Source organism: Macaca fascicularis, chromosome 15 (assembly GCF_037993035.2).
Source record: "Macaca fascicularis isolate 582-1 chromosome 15, T2T-MFA8v1.1".
Classification (NCBI taxonomy): domain Eukaryota; kingdom Metazoa; phylum Chordata; class Mammalia; order Primates; family Cercopithecidae; genus Macaca; species Macaca fascicularis.
This window is the reverse complement of record NC_088389.1, coordinates 22,120,411-22,142,256: the sequence shown is the minus strand read 5'-3', so window position 1 is coordinate 22,142,256 and position 21,846 is coordinate 22,120,411.

Genomic DNA, 21,846 nt, shown 5'->3' with positions numbered 1-21,846 from the left:
AGAACTGTCTTAGCGAAACACTTCTTGAGGGGAAAGCTGTAACTCTGTGAGATGATTTCACAGAACACAAAGAAGTTTCTCAGAAAGCTTCTTTCTCTTTGTTATCGGAGGACATTTCCTTTGGCCTTGTAGTCTTCAAACGGATCCGAAATATCTGTTCTCAGATTCCACAGAAATAAGGCTAGCAAAGAGATCCACGAAATACAGATGTAACTTTGTGAGATGAATTAACAGAACACTAAGCAGTTTCTCAGAAAGCTTCTTTCCAGATTTCATCGGAGGATATTTCCTTTTTCACCATAGCCCTGTATGGGCTTCCAAATAACACTTTGCCGATTCCACAAGAACCGTCTTAGCGAAAGGCTTCTTGAGGAGAAAGCTGTACCTCTGTGAGATGATTTCACAGAACACAAAGAAGTTTCTCAGAAAGCTTCTTTCTCTTTGTTATCGGAGGATATTTCCTTTGGCCCTATAGTCTTCAAAGGGATCCGAAATATCTGTTCTGATTCCACAGAAATAAGGCTAGCAAAGAGATCCACGAAATACAGATGTAACTCTGTGAGATGAATTAACAGAACGCTAAGCACTTTCTCAGAAAGCTTCTTTCCAGATTTCATCTGAGGATATTTCCTTTTTCACCATAGCCCTCTAGGGACTTCCAAATATCACTTTGCCAATTCCACAAGAACTGTCTTAGCGAAAGTCTTCTTGAGGGGAAAGCTCTAACTCTGTGAGATGATTTCACAGAACACAAAGAAGTTTCTCAGAAAGCTTCTTTCTCTTTGTTATCGGAGGATATTTCCTTTGGCCCTATAGTCTTCAAGGGATCCGAAATATCTGTTCTCACATATCACAGAAATAAGGATAGCAAAGAGATCTACGAAATACAAACGTAACTCTGTGAGATGAATTAACAGAACACTAAGCAGTTTCTCAGAAAGCTTCTTTCCTGATTTCATCTGAGGATATTTCCTTTTTCACCATAGCCCTCTATGGGCTTCCAAATATCACTTTGCCAATTCCACAAGAACTGTCTTAGCGAAGGGCTTCTTGAGGGAAAGCTGTAACTCTGTGAGATGATTTCACAGAACACAAAGAAGTTTCTCAAAAAGCTTCTTTCTCTTTGTTATCGGAGGATATTTCCTTTGGCCCTATATCTTCAAAGGGATCCGAAATATCTGTTCTCAGATTCCACAGAAATAAGGATAGCAAAGAGATCCACGAAATACAGATGTAACTCTGTGAGATGAATTAACAGAACACTAAGCAGTTTCTCAGAAAGCTTCTTTCCAGATTTCATCGGAGGATATTTCCTTTCTCAACATAGCCCTCTAAGGGGCTCCAAAATATCACTTTGCCAATTCCACAAGAGATGTCTTAGCGAAAGGCTTCTTGAGGGGAAAGCTGTAAATCTGTGAGATGATTTCACAGAACACAAAGAAGTTTCTCAGAAAACTTCTTTCTCTTTGTTATCGGAGGATATTTCCTTTGGCCCTATAGTCTTCAAAGGGATACGAAATATCTGTTCTCAGATTCCACAGAAATAAGGCTAGCAAAGAGATCCACGAAATACAGATGTAACTCTGTGAGATGAATTAACAGAACACTAAGTAGTTTCTCAGAAAGCTTCTTTCCTGATTTCATCTGAGGATATTTCCTTTTTCACCATAGTCCTCTAAGGGCTACGAAATATCACTTTGCCAATTCCACAAGAACTGTTTTAGCGAAAGGCTTCTTGAGGATAAAGCTGTAACTCTGTGAGATGATTTTACAGAACACAAAGAAGTTTCTCAGAAAGCTTCTTTCTCTTTGTTATCGAAGGATATTTCCTTTGGCCCTATAGTCTTCAAAGGGATCCGAAATATCTGTTCTCACATTCCGCAGAAATAAGGCTAGCAAAGACGTCCACGAAATACAGATGTAACTGTGTGAGATGAATTCACAGAAAACTAAGCAGTTTCTCAGAAAGCTTCTTTCCAGATTTCATCTGAGGATATTTCCTTTTTCACCGTAGCCCTCTAAGGGCTTCCAAGTATCACTTTGCCAATTCCACAAGAACTGTCTTAGCGAAAGGCTTCTTGAGGGGAAAGCTGTAACTCGGTGAGATGATTTCACAGAACACAAAGAAGTTTCTCAGAAAGCTTCTTTCTCTTTGTTATCGGAGGATATTTCCTTTGGCCCTATAGTCTTCAAAGGGATCCGAAATATCTGTTCTCAGATTCCACAGAAATAAGGCTAGCAAAGAGATCCACGAAATACCGATGTAACTCTGCGAGATGAATTAACAGAACACTAAGCAGTTTCTCAGAAAGCTTCTTTCCAGATTTCATCGGAGGATATTTCCTTTTTCAACATAGCCCTCTAAGGGCTCCAAAATATCACTTTGCCAATTCCACAAGAGATGTCTTAGCGAAAGGCTACTTGAGGGGAAAGCTGTAAATCTGTGAGATGATTTCACAGAACACAAAGAAGTTTCTCAGAAAACTTCTTTCTCTTTGTTATCGGAGGATATTTCCTTTGGCCCTATAGTCTTCAAAGGGATCCGAAATATCTGTTCTCAGATTCCACAGAAATAAGGCTAGCAAAGAGATCCACGAAATACAGATGTAACTCTGTGAGATGAATTAACAGAACACTAAGCAGTTTCTCAGAAAGCTTCTTTCCTGATTTCAACGGAGGATTTTTCCTTTTTCACCGTAAGCCTATATGGGCTTCCAAATATCACCTTGCCAATTCCACAAGAACTGTCTTAGCGAAACACTTCTTGAGGGGAAAGCTGTAACTCTGTGAGATGATTTCACAGAACACAAAGAAGTTTCTCAGAAAGCTTCTTTCTCTTTGTTATCGGAGGACATTTCCTTTGGCCTTGTAGTCTTCAAACGGATCCGAAATATCTGTTCTCAGATTCCACAGAAATAAGGCTAGCAAAGAGATCCACGAAATACAGATGTAACTTTGTGAGATGAATTAACAGAACACTAAGCAGTTTCTCAGAAAGCTTCTTTCCAGATTTCATCGGAGGATATTTCCTTTTTCACCATAGCCCTGTATGGGCTTCCAAATAACACTTTGCCGATTCCACAAGAACCGTCTTAGCGAAAGGCTTCTTGAGGAGAAAGCTGTACCTCTGTGAGATGATTTCACAGAACACAAAGAAGTTTCTCAGAAAGCTTCTTTCTCTTTGTTATCGGAGGATATTTCCTTTGGCCCTATAGTCTTCAAAGGGATCCGAAATATCTGTTCTGATTCCACAGAAATAAGGCTAGCAAAGAGATCCACGAAATACAGATGTAACTCTGTGAGATGAATTAACAGAACGCTAAGCACTTTCTCAGAAAGCTTCTTTCCAGATTTCATCTGAGGATATTTCCTTTTTCACCATAGCCCTCTAGGGACTTCCAAATATCACTTTGCCAATTCCACAAGAACTGTCTTAGCGAAAGTCTTCTTGAGGGGAAAGCTCTAACTCTGTGAGATGATTTCACAGAACACAAAGAAGTTTCTCAGAAAGCTTCTTTCTCTTTGTTATCGGAGGATATTTCCTTTGGCCCTATAGTCTTCAAAGGGATCCGAAATATCTGTTCTCAGACTCCACAGAAATAAGGCTGGCAAAGATATCCACGAAATACAGATGTAACTCTGTGAGATGAATTAACAGAACACTAAGTAGTTTCTCAGAAACCTTCTTTCCAGATTTCATCTGAGGATATTTCCTTTTCCACCATAGTCCTCTAAGGGCTACCAAATATCACTTTGCCAATTCCACAAGAACTGTCTTAGCGAAAGGCTTCTTGACGGGAAAGCTGTAACTCTGTGAGATGATTTCACAGAACACAAAGAAGTTTCTCAGAAAGCTTCTTTGTCTTTGTTATCGGAGGATATTTCCTTTGGCCCTATAGTCTTCAAAGGGATCGGAAATATCTGTTCTCAGATTCCACAGAAATAAGGCTAGTAAAGAGGTCTACGAAATACCGATGTAACTCTGTGAGATGAATACGCAGAACACTACGCAGTTTCTCAGAAAGCTTCTTCCCAGATTTCATCTAAGGGTATTTCCTTTTTCACCATAGCAGTCTTTGGGCTTCCAATATCACTTTGCCAATTCCACAAGAACTGTCTTACCGAAAGGCTTCTTTAGCGGAAAGTTGTAACTCTGTGAGATGATTTCACAGAACACAAAGTGGTTTCTCAGAAAGCTTCTTTCTCTTTGCTATCAGAGGATATTTCCTTTGGCCCTATAGTCTTCAAAGGGATCCGAAATATCTGTTCTGATTCCACAGAAATAAGGCTAGCAAAGAGATCCACGAAATACAGATATAACTCTGTGAGATGAATTAACCGAACTCTAAGTAGTTTCTCAGAAAGCTTTTTTCCAGATTTCATCTGAGGATATTTCCTTTTTCACCATAGCCCTCTAAGGGCTTCCAGATATCACTTTGCCAATTCCACAAGAACTGTCTTAGTGAAAGGCTTCTTGAGGGTAAAGCTGTATCTCTGTGAGATGATTTCACAGAACACGAAGAAGTTTCTCAGAAAGCTTCTTTCTCTTTGTTATCGGAGGATATTTCCTTTGGCCCTATAGTCTTCAAAGGGATCCGAAATATCTGTTCTCAGATTCCACAGAAATAAGGCTAGCAAAGAGATCCACGAAATACAGAGGTAACTCTGCGAGATGAATTAACAGAACACTAAGCAGTTTCCCAGAAAGCTTCTTTCCAGATTTCATCGGTGTCTATTTCCTTTTTCACCATAGCCCTCTATGGCCTACAAAATATCACATTCCCAATTCCACAAGAGCTGTCTTAGGGAAAGGCTTCTTGAGAGGAAAGCTGTAATTCTTTGAGATGATTTCACAGAACACAAAGAGGTTTCTCAGAAAGCTTCTTTCTCTTTGAATTCGGAGGATATTTCCTTTGGCCCTATAGTCTTCAAAGGGATCCGAAATATCTGTTCTGATTCCACAGAAATAAGGCTAGCAAAGAGATCCACGAAATACAGATGTACCTCTGTGAGATGAATTAACAGAACTCTAAGCAGTTTCTCAGAAAGCTTCTTTCCAGATTTCATCTGAGGATATTTCCTTTTTCACCATAGCCCTCTAACGGCTTCCAAATATCACTTTGCCAATTCCACAAGAACTGTCTTAGCGAAAGGCTTCTTGAGGGGAAAGCTGTAACTCTGTGAGATGATTTCACAGAACACAAAGAAGTTTCCAGAAATCTTCTTTCTCTTTGTTATCGGAGGATATTTCCTTTGGCCCTATAGTCTTCCAAGGGATCCGAAATATCTGTTCTCAGATTCCACAGAAATTAGGCTAGCAAAGAGATCCACGAAATACAGATGTAACTCTGCGAGATGAATTAACAGAACACTAAGCAGTTTCTCAGAAAGCTTCTTTACAGATTTCATCTGAGGATATTTCCTTTTTCACCATAGCCCTCTATGGGCTTCCAAATATCACTTTGCCAATTCCACAAGAACTGTCTTAGCGAAAGTCTTCTTGAGGGGAAAGCTGTAACTCTGTGAGATGATTTCACAGAACACAAAGAAGTTTCTCAGAAAGCTTCTTTCTCTTTGTTATCAGAGGATATTTCCTTTGGCCCTATAGTCTTCAAAGGGATCCGAAATATCTGTTCTCAGATTCCACAGAAATAAGGCTAGTAAAGAGATCCACGAAATACAGATGTAACACTGCGAGATGAATTTACAGAAAACTAAGCAGTTTCTCAGAAAGCTTCTTTCCAGATTTCATCTGAGGATATTTCCTTTTTCACCATAGCCCTCTAAGGGCTTCCAAATATCACTTTCCCAATTCCACAAGAACTGTCTTAGCGAAAGTCTTCTTGAGGGGAAAGCTGTAACTGTGTGAGATGATTTCACGGAACACAAAGAAGTTTCTCAGAAAGCTTCTTTCTCTTTGTTATCGGAGGATATTTCCTTTGGCCCTATAGTCTTCAAATGGATCCGAAATATCTGTTCTCAGATTCCACAGAAATAAGGCTAGCAAAGAGATCCACGAAATACAGATTTAACTGTGTGAGACGAATTAACAGAACACTAAGCAGTTTCTCAGAAAGCTTCTTTCCAGATTTCATCTGAGGATATTTCCTTTTTCACCATAGCCCTCTAGGGGCTTCCAAATATCACTTTGCCAATTCCACAAGAACTGTCTTAGCGAAAGGCTTCTTGAAGGGAAAGCTGTAACTCTGTGAGATGATTTCACAGAACACAAAGAAGTTTCTCAGAAAGCTTCTTTCTCTTTGTTATCGGAGGATATTTCCTTTGGCCTTATAGTCTTCAAAGGGATCCGCAATATCTGTTCTGATTCCACAGAAATAAGTATTGCAAAGAGATCCACGAAATACAGATGTAACCCTGTGAGATGAATTAAGAGAACACTAAGCAGTTCCTCAGAAAGCTTCTTTCCAGATTTCATCTGAGGATATTTCCTTTTTCACAATAACCCTCTAGGGGCTTCCAAATATCACTTTCCCTATTCCACAAGAACTGTCTTAGCGAAAGGCTTCTTGAGGGGAAAGCTGTAACTCTGTGAGATGATTTCACAGAACACAAAGAAGTTTCTCAGAAAGCTTCTTTCTCTTTGTTATCGGAGGATATTTCCTTTGGCACTATAGTCTTCAAAGGGATCCGAAATATCTGTTCTCAGATTCCACAGAAATAAGGCTAGCAAAGAGATCCACGAAATACAGATGTAACTCTGTGAGATGAATTAACAGAACACTAAGCAGTTTCTCAGAAAGCTTCTTTCCAGATTTCATCGGAGGATATTTCCTTTTTCACCATAGCCCTCTATGGGCTTCCAAATATCACTTTGCCCATTCCACAAGAACTGTCTTAGCGAAAGGCTTCTTGAGGGGAAAGCTGTAACTCTGTGAGATGATTTCACAGAACACAAAGAAGTTTCTCAGAAAGCTTCTTTCTCTTTGTTATCGGAGGATATTTCCTTTGGCCCTATAGTCATCAAAGGGATCCGAAATATCTGTTCTCAAAATCCACAGAAATAAGGCTAGCAAAGAGATCCACGAAATACAGATGTAACTCTGTGAGATGAAATAACAGAACACTAAGCAGTTTCTCAGAAAGCTTCTTTCCAGATTTCATCGGAGGATATTTCCTTTTTGAACATAGCCCTCTAGGGGCTTCCAAATATCACTTTGCCAATTTCACAAGAATTGTCTTAGCGAAAGGCATCTTGAGGGGAAAGCTGTAACTCTGTGAGATGATTTCACAGAACACAAAGACGTTTCTCAGAAAGCTTCTTTCTCTTTGTTATCGGAAGATATTTCTTTTGGCCCTATTGTCTAAAAAGGGATCCGAAATATCTGTTCTCAGATTCCACAGAAATAAGGCTAGCAAAGAGATCCACGAAATACAGATGTAACTCTGTGAGATGAATTAACAGAACACTCAGCAGTTTCTCAGACAGATTCTTTCCAGATTTCATCTGAGGATATTTCCTTTTTCACCATAGCCCTCTATGGGCTTCCAAATATCACTTTGCTAATTCCACAAGAACTGTCTTAGCGAAAGGCTTGTTGAGGGGAAAGCTGTAACACTGTGAGATGATTTCACAGAACACAAAGAAGTTTCTCAGAAAGCTTCTTTCTCTTTGTTATCGGAGGATATTTCCTTTGGCCCTATAGTCTTTAAAGGGATCCGAAATATCTATTCTCAGATTCCACAGAAATAAGGATAGCAAAGACATCCACGAAATACAGATGTAACTCTGTGAGATGAATTATCAGAACACTAAGCAGTTTCTCAGAAAGCTTCTTTCCAGATTTCATCTGAGGATATTTCCTTTTTCACCATAGCCCTCTATGGAGTTCCCAATATCACTTTGCCATTTCCACCAGAACTGTCTTAGGGAAAGGCTTCTTGACGGGAAAGTTGTAACTCTGTGAGTTGATTTCACAGAACACAAAGGAGTTTCTCAGAAAGCTTCTTTCTCTTTGTTATCGGAGGATATTTCCTTTGGCACTATAGTCTTCAAAGGGATCCGAAATATCTGTTCTCAGATTCCACAGAAATAAGGCTAGCAAAGAGATCCACGAAATACAGATGTAACTCTGTGAGATGAATTAACAGAACACTAAGCAGTTTCTCAGAAAGCTTCTTTCCAGATTTCATGGGAGGATATTTCCTTTTTCACCATAGCCCTCTATGGGCTTCCAAATATCACTTTGCCCATTCCACAAGAACTGTCTTAGCGAAAGGCTTCTTGAGGGGAAAGCTGTAACTCTGTGAGATGATTTCACAGAACACAAAGAAGTTTCTCAGAAAGCTTCTTTCTCTTTGTTATCGGAGGATATTTCCTTTCGCCCTGTAGTCTTCAAAGGGATCCGAAATATCTGTTCTCAGATTCCACAGAAATAAGGCTAGCAAAGAGATCCACGAAATACAGATGTAACTCTGTGAGATGAATTAACAGAACACTAAGCAGTTTCTCAGAAAGCTTCTTTCCAGATTTCATCTGAGGATATTTCCTTTTTCACCACAGCCCTCTAGGGGCTTCCATATATCACTTTCCAATTCCACAAGAACTGTCTTAGCGAAAGGCTTCTTGAAGGGAAAACTGTAACTCTGTGAGATGATTTCACAGAACTCAAAGAAGTTTCTCAGAAAGCTTCTTTCTCTTTGTTATCGGAGGATATTTCCTTTGGCCCTAGAGTCTTCAAAGGGATCCGAAATATCTGTTCTCAGATTCCACAGAAATAAAACTAGCAAAGATATCCACGAAATACAGATGTAACTCTGTGAGATGAATTAACAGAACACTAAGGAGTTTCTCAGAAACCTTCTTTCCAGATTTCATCTGAGGATATTTCCTTTTTCCCCATAGCCCTCTAGGGCCTTCCAAATATCACTTTGCCTATTCCACAAGAACTGTCTTAGCGAAAGGCTTCTTGAGGGGAAAGCTGTAACTCTGTGAGATGATTTCACAGAACACAAAGAAGTTTCTCAGAAAGCTTCTTTCTCTTTGTTATCGGAGGATATTTCCTTTGTCCCTGTAGTCTTCAAAGGGATCTGAAATATCTGTTCTCAGATTCCACAGTAATAAGGCTAGCAAAGAGATCCACGAAATACACATGTAACTTTGTGAGGTGAATTAACAGAACACTAAGCAGTTTCTCAGAAAGCTTCTTTCCAGATTTCATCTGAGGATATTTCCTTTTTCACCATAGCCCTCTATGGGCTTCCAAATATCACTTTGCCAATTCCACAAGACCTGCCTTATCGAAAGGCTTCTTGACGGGAAAGCTGTAACTCTGTGAGATGATTTCACAGAACACAAAGAAGTTTCTCAGAAAGCTTCTTTCCAGATGTCATCTGAGGATATTTCCTTTCGCCCTGTAGTCTTCAAAGGGATCCGAAATATCTGTTCTCAGATTCCACAGAAATAAGTCTAGCAAAGAGATCCACGAAATACAGATGTAACTCTGTGAGATGAATTAACAGAACACTAAGCAGTTTCTCAGAAAGCTTCTTTCCAGATTTCATCTGAGGATATTTCCTTTTTCACCACAGCCCTCTAGGGGCTTCCATATATCACTTTCCAATTCCACAAGAACTGTCTTAGCGAAAGGCTTCTTGAGGGGAAAGCTGTAACTCTGTGAGATGATTTCACAGAACACAAAGAAGTTTCTCAGAAAGCTTCTTTCTCTTTGTTATCGGAGGATATTTCCTTTGGCCCTATAGTCTTCAAAGGGATCCGAAATATGTGTTCACAGATTCCACAGAAATAAGGCTAGCAAAGAGATCCACGAAATACAGATGTAACTCTGTGAGATGAAATAACAGAACACTAAGCAGTTTCTCAGAAAGCTTCTTTCCAGATTTCATCGGAGGATATTTCCTTTTTCACCATAGCCCTCAAGGGGCATCCAAATATCACTTTGCCAATTTCACAAGAATTGTCTTAGCGAAAGGCTTCTTGAGGGGAAAGCTGTAAGTCTGTGAGATGATTTCACAGAACACAAAGAAGTTTCTCAGAAAGCTGCTTTCTCTTTGTTATCGGAGGACATTTCCTTTGGCCCTATAGTCTTCAAAGGGATCCGAAATATCTGTTCTCAGATTGCACGGAAATAAGGCTAGCAAAGAGATCCACGAAATACAGATGTAACTCTGTGAGATGAATTAACAGAACACTAAGCAGTTTCTCAGAAAGCTTCTTTCCAGATTTCATCGGAGGATATTTCCTTTTTCACCATAGTCCTCTATGGGCTTCTCAATATCACTTTGCCAATTCCACAAGAACTGCCTTATCGAAAGGCTTCTTGTTGGGAAAGCTGTAACTCTGTGAGATGATTTCACAGAACACAAAGAAGTTTCTCAGAAAGCTTCTTTCTCTTTGTTATCGGAGGATATTTCCTTTGGCACTATAGTCTTCAAAGGGATCCGAAATATCTGTTCTCAGATTCCACAGAAATAAGGCTAGCAAACAGATCCACGAAATACTGATGTAACTCTGTGAGATGAATTAACAGAACACTAGCAGTTTCTCAGAAACCTTCTTTCCAGATGTCATCGGAGGATATTTCCTTTTTCACCAAAGCCCTCTATGGGCTTCCCAATATCACTTTGCCAATTCCACAAGAACTGTCTTAGCGAAAGGCTTCTTGAAGGGAAAGCTGTAACTCTGTGAGATGATTTCACAGAACACAAAGAAGTTTCTCAGAAAGCTTCTTTCACTTTGTTTTCGGAGGATATTTCCTATGGCCCTATAGTCTTCAGAGAGATCCGAAATATCTATTCTCAGATTCCACAGAAATAAGGCTAGCAAAGAGATCCACGAAATACAGATGTAACTCTGTGAGATGAATTAACAGAACACTAAGCAGTTTGTCAGAAAGCTTCTTTCCCGATTTCAACTGAGGATATTTCCTTTTTCACCATAGCCCTCTATGGGCTTCCAAATATCACTTTGCCAATTCCACAAGAACTGTCTTAGCGAAAGTCTTCTTCTAGGAAAAGCTGTAACTCTGTGAGATGATTTCACAGAACACAAAGGAGTTTCTCAGAAAGCTTCTTTCTCTTTGTTATCGGAGGATATTTCCTTTGGCCCTATAGTCTTCAAAGGGATCCGAAATATTTGTTCTCAGATTCTACAGAAATAAAGCTAGCAAAGAGATCCATGAAATACAGATGTAACTCTGTGAGATTAATTAACAGAACACTAGGCAGTTTCTCAGAAAACTTCTTTCCAGATTTCATCTGAGGATATTTCCTTTTTCACCATAGCCCTCTAGGGGCTTAAAAATATTACTTTGCCAATTCCACAAGAACTGTCTTAGCGAAAGGCTTCTTGAGGGGAAAGCTGTAACTCTGTGAGATGATTTCACAGAACACAAAGAAGTTTCTCAGAAAGCTTCTTTCTCTTTGTTATCGGAGGATATTTCCTTTGGCCCTATAGTCTTCAAAGGGATCCGAAATATCTGTTCTCAGATTCCACAGAAATAAGGCTAGCAAAGAGATCCACGAAACACAGATGTAACTCTATGAGATGAAGTAACAGAACACTAAGCAGTTTCTCAGAAAGCTTCCTTCCACATTTCATCTGAGGATATTTCCTTTTTCACCATAGCCCTCTATGGGCTTCCAAATATCACTTTGCCAATTCCAAAAGAACTGTCTCAGCGAAATTCTTCTTGACGGGAAAGCTGTAACTCTGTGAGATGATTTCACAGAACACAAAGAAGTTAATCAGAAAGCTTCTTTCTCCTTGTTATCGGAGGATATTTCCTTTGGCCCTATAGTCTTCAAACGGATCCGAAATATCTGTTCTCAGATTCCACAGTAATAAGGCTAGCAAAGAGATCCACGAAATACAGATGTAACTCTGTGAGATGAATTAACAGAACTCTAAGCAGTTTCTCAGAAAGCTTCTTTCCAGATTTCATCTGCGGATATTTCCTTTTTCACCTTAGCCCTCTATGGACTTCCCAATATCACTTTGCCAATTCCACAAGTACTGTCTTAGCGAAAGGCTTCTTGACGGGAAAGCTGTAACTCTGTGAGATGATTTAACAGAACACAAAGAAGTTTCTCAGAAAGCTTCTTTCTCTTTGTTATCGGAGGATATTTCCTTTGGACCTGCAGTCTTCAAAGGGATCCGAAATATCTGTTCTCAGATACCACAGAAATAAGGCTAGCAAAGAGATCCACGAAATACAGATGTAACTCTGTGAGATGAATTAACAGAACACTAAGCAGTTTCTCAGAAAGCTTCTTTCCAGATTTCATCTGAGGATATTTCCTTTTTCACCATAGCCCTCTATGGGCTTCCCAATATCACTTTGCCAATTCCACAAGAACTGTCTTAGCGAAAGGCTTCTTGAAGGGAAAGCTGTAACTCTGTGAGATGATTTCACAGAACACAAAGAAGTTTCTCAGAAAGCTTCTTTCTCTTTGTTTTCGGAGGATATTTCCTTTGGCCCTATAGTCTTCAAAGGGATCCGAAATATCTGTTCTCAGATTCCACAGAAATAAGGCTAGCAAAGAGATCCACGAAATACAGATGTAACTCTGTGAGATGAATTAACAGAACACTAAGCAGTTTCTCTAAAAGCTTCTTTCCAGATTTCATCTGAGGATATTTCCTTTTTCACCATAGCCCTCTATGGGCTTCCAAATATCACTTTGCCAATACCACAAGAACTGTCTTAGTGAAAGGCTTCTTCTAGGAAAAGCTGTAACTCTGTGAGATGATTTCACAGAACACAAAGGAGTTTCTCAGAAAGCTTCTTTCTCTTTGTTATCGGAGGATATTTCCTTTGGCCCTATAGTCTTCAAAGGGATCCGAAATATCTGTTCTCAGATTCCACAGAAATAAAGCTAGCAAAGAGAACCACGAAATACAGATGTAACTCTGTGAGATGAATTAAGAGAACACTAAGCAGTTTCTCAGAAAGCTTCTTTCCAGATTTCATCTGAGGATATTTCCTTTTTCACCATAGCCCTCTAGGGGCTTAAAAATATTACTTTGCCAATTCCACAAGAGCTGTCTTAGCGAAAGGCTCCTTGAGGGGAAAGCTTTTACTCTGTGAGATGATTTCACAGAACACAAAGAAGTTTCTCAGAAAGCTTCTTTCTCTTTGTTATCGGAGGATATTTCCTTTGGCCCTATAGTCTTCAAAGGGATCCGAAATATCTGTTCTCAGATTCCACAGAAGTAAGGCTAGCAAAGAGATCCACGAAATACAGATGTAACTCTGTGAGATGAATTAACAGAACACTAAGCAGTTTCTCAGAAAGCTTCTTTCCAGATTTCATCTGAGGATATTTCCTTTTTCACCATAGCCCTCTAGGGGCTTCCAAATATCACTTTGCCAATTCCACAAGAACTGTGTTAGCGAAAGGCTTGTTGAGGGGAAAGCTGTAACTCTGTGAGATGATTTCACAGAACACAAAGAAGTTTCTCAGAAAGCTTCTTTCTCTTTGTTATCGGAGGATATTTCCTTTGGCCCTATAGTCTTCAAAGGGATCCGAAATATCTGTTCTCAGATTCCACAGAAATAAGGCTAGCAAAGAGATCCACGAAATACAGATGTAACTCTATGAGATGAATTAACAGAACACTAAGCAGTTTCTCAGAAAGCTTCCTTCCAGATTTCATCTGAGGATATTTCCTTTTTCAACATAGCCCTCTATGGGCTTCCAAATATCACTTTGCCAATTCCACAAGAACTGTCTTAGCGAAAGGCTTCTTCTAGGAAAAGCTGTAACTCTGTGAGATGATTTCACAGAACACAAAGGAGTTTCTCAGAAAGCTTCTTTCTCTTTGTTATCGGAGGATATTTCCTTTGGCCCTATAGTCTTCAAAGGGATCCGAAATATCTGTTCTCAGATTCCAAAGAAGTAAGGCTAGCAAAGAGATCCATGAAATACAGATGTAATTCTGTGAGATGAATTAACAGAACACTAAGCAGTTTCTCAGAAAGCTTCTTTCCAGATTTAATCTGAGGATATTTCCTTTTTCACCATAGCCCTGTATGGGCTTCCCAATATCACTTTGCCAATTCCACAAGAACTGCCTTATCGAAAGGCTTCTTGAGGGGAAAGCTGTAACTCTGTGAGATGACTTCACAGAACACAAAGAAGTTTCTCAGAAAGCTTCTCTCTCTTTGTTATCGGAGGATATTTCCTTTGGCCCTGTAGTCTTCAAAGGGATCCGAAATATCTGTTCTCAGATTCCACAGAAATAAGGCTAGCAAAGAGATCCACGAAATACAGATGTAACTCTGTGAGATGAATTAACAGAACACTAAGCAGTTTCTCAGAAAGCTTCTTTCCAGATTTCATCTGAGGATATTTCCTTTTTCACCATAGCCCTCTAAGGGCTTCCAAATATCACTTTGCCAATTCCACAAGAACTGTCTTAGCGAAATTCTTCTTGACGGGAAAGCTGTAACTCTGTGAGATGATTTCCCAGAACACAAAGAAGTTTCTCAGAAAGCTTCTTTCTCTTTGTTATCGGAGGATATTTCCTTTTGCCCTATAGTCTTCAAAGGGATCCGAAATATCAGATCTCAGATTCCACAGAAATAAGGCTAGCAAAGAGATCCACGAAATACAGATGTAACTCTGTGAGATGAATTAACAGAACCCTAAGCAGTTTCTCAGAAAGCTTCTTTCCAGATTTCATCGGAGGATATTTCCTTTTTCACCATAGCCCTCTATGGACTTCCCAATATCACTTTGCCAATTCCACAAGAACTGTCTTAGTGAAAGGCTTCTTGACGGGAAAGCTGTAACTCTGTGAGATGATTTCACAGAACACAAAGTAGTTTCTCAGAAAGCTTCTTTCACTTTTTTATCGGAGGATATTTCCTTTGGACCTGTAGTCTTCAAAGGAATCCGAAATATCTGTTCTCAGATTCCACAGAAATAAGGCTAGCAAAGAGATCCACGAAATACAGATGTAAATCTGTGAGATGAATTAACAGAACACTAAGAAGTTTCTCAGAAAGCTTCTTTCCAGATTTCATCTGAGGATATTTCCTTTTTCACCATAGACCTCTAGGGGCTTCCCAATATCACTTTGCCAATTCCACAAGAACTGTCTTAGCGAAAGGCTTCTTGAAGGGAAAGCTGTAACTCTGTGTGATGATTTCACAGAACACAAAGAAGTTTCTCAGAAAGCTTCTTTCTCTTTGTTATCGGAGGATATTTCCTTTGGCCCTATAGTCTTCAAAGAGATCGAAATATCTTTTCTCAGATTTCACAGAAATAAGGCTAGCAAAGAGATCCACGAAATACAGATGTAACTCTGTGAGAAGAATTAACAGAACACTAAGAAGTTTCTCAGAAAGCTTCTTTCCCGATTTCATCTGAGGATATTTCCTTTTTCACCATAGCCCTCTATGGGCTTCCAAATATCACTTTGTCAATTCCACAAGAACTGTCTTAGCGAAAGGCTTCTTCTAGGAAAAGCTGTAACTCTGTGAGATGATTTCACAGAACACAAAGAAGTTTCTCAGAAAGCTTCTTTCTCTTTGTTATCGGAGGATATTTCCTTTGGCCCTATAGTCTTCAAAGGGATCCGAAATATCTGTTCTCAGATTCCACAGAAATAAGGCTAGCAAAGAGATCCACGAAATACAGATGTAACTCTGTGAGATGAATTAACAGAACACTAAGCAGTTTATCAGAAAGCTTCTTTCCAGATTTCATCTGAGAATATTTCCTTTTTTACCATAGCCCTGTATGGGCTTCCAAATATCACTTTGCCAATTCCACAAGAACTGTCTTAGCGAAAGGCTTCTTGAGGCGAAAGCTGTAACTCTGTGAGATGATTTCAAAGAACACAAAGAAGTTTCTCAGAAAGCTTCTATCTCTTTGTTAGCGGAGGATATTTCCTTTGGCCCTGTAGTCTTCAAAGGGATCCGAAATATCTGTTCTCAGATTCCACAGTAATAAGGCTAGCAAAGAGATCCACGAAATACAGATGTAACTCTGTGGGATGAATTAACAGAACACTAAGCAGTTTCTCAGAAAGCTTCTTTCCAGATTTCATCTGAGGATATTTCCTTTTTCACCATAGCCCTCTATGGGCTTCCCAATATCACTTTGCCAATTCCACAAGAACTGTCTTAGCGAAAGGCTTCTTGAGGGGAAAGCTGTAACTCTGTGAGATGATTTCACAGAACACAAAGAAGTTTCTCAGAAAGCTTCTTTCTCTTTGTTATCGGAGGATATTTCCTTTGGCCCTATAGTCTTCAAAGGGATCCGAAATATCAGTTCTCAGATTGCACGGAAATAAGGCTAGCAAAGAGATCCACGAAATACAGATGTAACTCTGTGAGATGAATTAACAGAACACTAAGCAGTTTCTCAGAAAGCTTCTTTCCAGATTTCATCGGAGGATATTTCCTTTTTCACCATAGTCCTCTATGGGCTTCTCAATATCACTTTGCCAATTCCACAAGAACTGCCTTATCGAAAGGCTTCTTGTTGGGAAAGCTGTAACTCTGTGATATGATTTCACAGAACACAAAGAAGTTTCTCAGAAAGCTTCTTTCTCTTTGTTATCGGAGGATATTTCCTTTGGCACTATAGTCTTCAAAGGGATCCGAAATATCTGTTCTCAGATTCCACAGAAATAAGGCTAGCAAACAGATCCACGAAATACTGATGTAACTCTGTGAGATGAATTAACAGAACACTAGCAGTTTCTCAGAAACCTTCTTTCCAGATGTCATCGGAGGATATTTCCTTTTTCACCAAAGCCCTCTATGGGCTTCCCAATATCACTTTGCCAATTCCACAAGAACTGTCTTAGCGAAAGCCTTCTTGAAGGGAAAGCTGTAACTCTGTGAGATGATTTCACAGAACACAAAGAAGTTTCTCAGAAAGCTTCTTTCTCTTTGTTTTCGGAGGATATTTCCTATGGCCCTATAGTCTTCAGAGAGATCCGAAATATCTATTCTCAGATTCCACAGAAATAAGGCTAGCAAAGAGATCCACGAAATACAGATGTAACTCTGTGAGATGAATTAACAGAACACTAAGCAGTTTCTCAGAAAGCTTCTTTCCCGATTTCAACTGAGGATATTTCCTTTTTCACCATAGCCCTCTATGGGCTTCCAAATATCACTTTGCCAATTCCACAAGAACTGTCTTAGCGAAAGTCTTCTTCTAGGAAAAGCTGTAACTCTTTGAGATGATTTCACAGAACACAAAGGAGTTTCTCAGAAAGCTTCTTTCTCTTTGTTATCGGAGGATATTTCCTTTGGCCCTATAGTCTTCAAAGGGATCCGAAATATTTGTTCTCAGATTCTACAGAAATAAAGCTAGCAAAGAGATCCATGAAATACAGATGTAACTCTGTGAGATGAATTAACAGAACACTAGGCAGTTTCTCAGAAACCTTCTTTCCAGATTTCATCTGAGGATATTTCCTTTTTCACCATAGCCCTCTAAGGGCTTAAAAATATTACTTTGCCAATTCCACAAGAACTGTCTTAGCGAAAGGCTTCTTGAGGGGAAAGCTGTAACTCTGTGAGATGATTTCACAGAACACAAAGAAGTTTCTCAGAAAGCTTCTTTCTCTTTGTTATCGGAGGATATTTCCTTTGGCCCTATAGTCTTCAAAGGGATCCGAAATATCTGTTCTCAGATTCCACAGAAATAAGGCTAGCAAAGAGATCCACGAAACACAGATGTAACTCTATGAGATGAAGTAACAGAACACTAAGCAGTTTCTCAGAAAGCTTCCTTCCACATTTCATCTGAGGATATTTCCTTTTTCACCATAGTCCTCTAGGGGCTTCCCAATATCACTTTGCCAATTCCACAAGAACTGCCTTATCGAAAGGCTTCTTGAGGGGAAAGCTGTAACTCTGTGAGATGACTTCACAGAACACAAAGAAGTTTCTCAGAAAGCTTCTTTCTCTTTGTTATCGGAGGATATTTCCTTGGGCCCTGTAGTCTTCAAAGGGATCCGAAATATCTGTTCTCAGATTCCACAGTAATAAGGCTAGCAAAGAGATCCACGAAATACAGATGTAACTCTGTGAGATGAATTAACAGAACACTAAGCAGTTTCTCAGAAAGCTTTTTTCCAGATTTCATCTGAGGATATTTCCTTTTTCACCATAGCCCTCTATGGGCTTCCAAATATCACTTTGCCAATTCCAAAAGAACTGTCTCAGCGAAATTCTTCTTGACGGGAAAGCTGTAACTCTGTGAGATGATTTCACAGAACACAAAGAAGTTAATCAGAAAGCTTCTTTCTCCTTGTTATCGGAGGATATTTCCTTTGGCCCTATAGTCTTCAAACGGATCCGAAATATCTGTTCTCAGATTCCACAGAAATAAGGCTAGCAAAGAGATCCACGAAATACAGATGTAACTCTGTGAGATGAATTAACAGAACTCTAAGCAGTTTCTCAGAAAGCTTCTTTCCAGATTTCATCTGCGGATATTTCCTTTTTCACCTTAGCCCTCTATGGACTTCCCAATATCACTTTGCCAATTCCACAAGTACTGTCTTAGCGAAAGGCTTCTTGACGGGAAAGCTGTAACTCTGTGAGATGATTTAACAGAACACAAAGAAGTTTCTCAGAAAGCTTCTTTCTCTTTGTTATCGGAGGATATTTCCTTTGGACCTGCAGTCTTCAAAGGGATCCGAAATATCTGTTCTCAGATACCACAGAAATAAGGCTAGCAAAGAGATCCACGAAATACAGATGTAACTCTGTGAGATGAATTAACAGAACACTAAGCAGTTTCTCAGAAAGCTTCTTTCCAGATTTCATCTGAGGATATTTCCTTTTTCAACATAGCCCTCTATGGGCTTCCAAATATCACTTTGCCAATTCCACAAGAACTGTCTTAGCGAAAGGCTTCTTCTAGGAAAAGCTGTAACTCTGTGAGATGATTTCACAGAACACAAAGGAGTTTCTCAGAAAGCTTCTTTCTCTTTGTTATCGGAGGATATTTCCTTTGGCCCTATAGTCTTCAAAGGGATCCGAAATATCTGTTCTCAGATTCCAAAGAAGTAAGGCTAGCAAAGAGATCCACGAAATACAGATGTAAATCTGTGAGATGAATTAACAGAACACTAAGAAGTTTCTCAGAAAGCTTCTTTCCAGATTTCATCTGAGGATATTTCCTTTTTCACCATAGACCTCTAGGGGCTTCCCAATATCACTTTGCCAATTCCACAAGAACTGTCTTAGCGAAAGGCTTCTTGAAGGGAAAGCTGTAACTCTGTGTGATGATTTCACAGAACACAAAGAAGTTTCTCAGAAAGCTTCTTTCTCTTTGTTATCGGAGGATATTTCCTTTGGCCCTATAATCTTCAAAGAGATCGAAATATCTGTTCTCAGATTTCACAGAAATAAGGCTAGCAAAGAGATCCACGAAATACAGATGTAACTCTGTGAGATGAATTAACAGAACACTAAGAAGTTTCTCAGAAAGCTTCTTTCCCGATTTCATCTGAGGATATTTCCTTTTTCACCATAGCCCTCTATGGGCTTCCAAATATCACTTTGCCAATTCCACAAGAACTGTCTTAGCGAAAGGCTTCTTCTAGGAAAAGCTGTAACTCTGTGAGATGATTTCACAGAACACAAAGAAGTTTCTCAGAAAGCTTCTTTCTCTTTGTTATCGGAGGATATTTCCTTTGGCCCTATAGTCTTCAAAGAGATCCGAAATATCTGTTCTCATATTCCACAGAAATAAGGCTAGCAAAGAGATCCACGAAATACAGATGTAGCTCTGTGAGATGAATTAACAGAACACTAAGCAGTTTCTCAGAAAGCTTCTTTCCCGATTTCATCTGAGGATATTTCCTTTTTCAACATAGCCCTCTATGGGCTTCCAAATATCACTTTGCCAATTCCACAAGAACTGTCTTAGCGAAAGGCTTCTTCTAGGAAAAGCTGTAACTCTGTGAGATGATTTCACAGAACACAAAGGAGTTTCTCAGAAAGCTTCTTTCTCTTTGTTATCGGAGGATATTTCCTTTGGCCCTATAGTCTTCAAAGGGATCCGAAATATCTGTTCTCAGATTCCAAAGAAGTAAGGCTAGCAAAGAGATCCATGAAATACAGATGTAATTCTGTGAGATGAATTAACAGAACACTAAGCAGTTTCTCAGAAAGCTTCTTTCCAGATTTAATCTGAGGATATTTCCTTTTTCACCATAGCCCTGTATGGGCTTCCCAATATCACTTTGCCAATTCCACAAGAACTGCCTTATCGAAAGGCTTCTTGAAGGGAAAGCTGTAACTCTGTGTGATGATTTCACAGAACACAAAGAAGTTTCTCAGAAAGCTTCTTTCTCTTTGTTATCGGAGGATATTTCCTTTGGCCCTATAGTCTTCAAAGAGATCGAAATATCTGTTCTCAGATTTCACAGAAATAAGGCTAGCAAAGAGATCCACGAAATACAGATGTAACTCTGTGAGATGAATTAACAGAACACTAAGAAGTTTCTCAGAAAGCTTCTTTCCCGATTTCATCTGAGGATATTTCCTTTTTCACCATAGCCCTCTATGGGCTTCCAAATATCACTTTGCCAATTCCACAAGAACTGTCTTAGCGAAAGGCTTCTTCTAGGAAAAGCTGTAACTCTGTGAGATGATTTCACAGAACACAAAGAAGTTTCTCAGAAAGCTTCTTTCTCTTTGTTATCGGAGGATATTTCCTTTGGCCCTATAGTCTTCAAAGGGATCCGAAATATCTGTTCTCAGATTCCACAGAAATAAGGCTAGCAAAGAGATCCACGAAATACAGATGTAACTCTGTGAGATGAATTAACAGAACACTAAGCAGTTTATCAGAAAGCTTCTTTCCAGATTTCATCTGAGAATATTTCCTTTTTTACCATAGCCCTGTATGGGCTTCCAAATATCACTTTGCCAATTCCACAAGAACTGTCTTAGCGAAAGGCTTCTTGAGGCGAAAGCTGTAACTCTGTGAGATGATTTCACAGAACACAAAGAAGTTTCTCAGAAAGCTTCTATCTCTTTGTTAGCGGAGGATATTTCCTTTGGCCCTGTAGTCTTCAAAGGGATCCGAAATATCTGTTCTCAGATTCCACAGTAATAAGGCTAGCAAAGAGATCCACGAAATACAGATGTAACTCTCTGGGATGAATTAACAGAACACTAAGCAGTTTCTCAGAAAGCTTCTTTCCAGATTTCATCTGAGGATATTTCCTTTTTCACCATAGCCCTCTATGGGCTTCCCAATATCACTTTGCCAATTCCACAAGAACTGTCGTAGCGAAAGGCTACTTGAGGGGAAAGCTGTAACTCTGTGAGATGATTTCACAGAACACAAAGAAGTTTCTCAGAAAGCTTCTTTCTCTTTGTTATCGGAGGATATTTCCTTTGGCCCTATAGTCTTCAAAGGGATCCGAAATATCTGTTCTCAGATTCCACAGAAATAAGGCTAGCAAAGAGATCCACGAAATACAGATGTAACTCTATGAGATGAATTAACAGAACACTAAGCAGTTTCTCAGAAAGCTTCCTTCCAGATTTCATCTGAGGATATTTCCTTTTTCACCATAGCCCTCTACGGGCATCCCAATATCACTTTGCCAATTCCACAAGAACTGCCTTATCGAAAGGCTTCTTGAGGGGAAAGCTGTAACTCTGTGAGATGACTTCACAGAACACAAAGAAGTTTCTCAGAAAGCTTCTTTATCTTTGTTATCGGAGGATATTTCCTTTGGCCCTGTAGTCTTCAAAGGGATCCGAAATATCTGTTCTCAGATTCCACAGTAATAAGGCTAGCAAAGAGATCCACGAAATACAGGTGTAACTCTGTGAGATAAATTAACAGAACACTAAGCAGTTTCTCAGAAAG